General features: G+C 33.2%; 1 non-coding gene across 1 annotated transcript; it reads right to left on the bottom strand.

Moving 5' to 3' along the window:
• Positions 1-885: 885 nt before the first annotated feature.
• Positions 886-958, bottom strand: TRNAA-AGC (transfer RNA alanine (anticodon AGC)). Its single transcript has one exon. It is a non-coding gene; the product is annotated as a tRNA-Ala (tRNA).
• Between the last annotated feature and the right edge of the window lie 457 nt (positions 959-1,415).

Raw genomic sequence — 1,415 nt, 5'->3', positions numbered from 1 at the left:
GAATGCCGTTAGCGCAACACATAATTTTTATTTTTTCTGTTTTTGGTTTTTAATAATTACGAAAAAGCATCTGTGAAGTGCGGAACCAAATAAAACGACGAAGAAAATTGATTAAAGTTGAACATTTGAAAACACATTTTAAAAGCGGCTGTAGCTGAGTGTGCAGTTTCAGAAAATGCGGGCTCAAATCCCGCCAGAGGTAACGTATTAAAATGATAACAAAAATGTTTGTTTTGTATCTCTGAACTATGTAAACGCATAAAAAGTGTGGTTAATATTACTAAATCATTGTTGAAAATATCAACCAAGGCATTGTTAATATTAACCAAAAATCACGTTGATTCCTTTTCAAGTTTGAATTTGGTAATATGTATTAACCAATTTTTGGTTGGATTTTTTCTCAGTGTACTCTTATCAAGGGAGAGACAAGTTTTCCTCACCAGAAAATGCGTTGAAGTGCCAATAAAAATTAGAAAGGATTTTCTAAAAAGATGTTTGAGTTTCAAATGTATCCAAAATAATGTGGCTTTGCCGAATGTGCTTTCAAATTAAAAAGGGCTGACAAATTTAGTTGAACCTACTTTGCATTACTTGAGCACTTCGCTAATCGAGCAGTGGACTGTGTGTGAACACCAACAAGCGATAGATAAATTGTAAATTTAATGGAGTCGATAAGTATCTGGCTGAACTTAATATCAGTAAATCAAATCTATAACTTCGCACACGTTCCTCAAAAGCGTATTAAATCGAAATTTGCGTTTTGTCAGAAGACGAAAAAACTATTTCTGAGCTCATGCAAACGGTTTACAAAACTACTAAAATAAATTATAAGTTAATAAAATTTTAATTTTTAGTAAAAAATAAAAAAAAAAATTATTCCCTCTCTGGAGATGCGGGGCATCGATCCCCGTACCTCTCACATGCTAAGCGAGCGCTCTACCATCTGAGCTACATCCCCATATAACGGAACTGTGGCTAACTGCGCGTTTCTCACTTATGCGCCAGTGGTAGGGTAGTTTTGTATATGAAATAGTAACAAAATATGTATATACATAAGTACCTATTTATGTAAAAGAAAATTTAAATTTATTGACAATCTGCAATTTATATATGTCTGTAAATAAAACTAGACCTACACAATTTATTTATAACGCTACTTGTCTGCCCAACAACTCTTAACAATGCGTATATCACGCCAATAGCTGCTTGGTCACGAAGCAGACAGACAACTATTTAGCGATTCCGCACACGTTTGTTACCAACAACAAAAACCGTCAGTGATAAATTCACTAAAAACCTATAAAAAAAGTGAAATAAAATAAATATAAAGAATAACAGTATTATTGGAAACTGGGCGTAAGCTACGAAATAATATTGTGATGCCACTTAAGAGTAAATAAAACGCTTGAAGTGTG

This window comes from Rhagoletis zephyria, unplaced genomic scaffold (assembly GCF_001687245.7).
Source record: "Rhagoletis zephyria isolate East Lansing unplaced genomic scaffold, Rhagoletis_zephyria_1.1 Rzeph_scaffold_31707, whole genome shotgun sequence".
Lineage (NCBI taxonomy): Eukaryota > Metazoa > Arthropoda > Insecta > Diptera > Tephritidae > Rhagoletis > Rhagoletis zephyria.
This window is presented reverse-complemented; position numbering and strand designations above follow the sequence as displayed.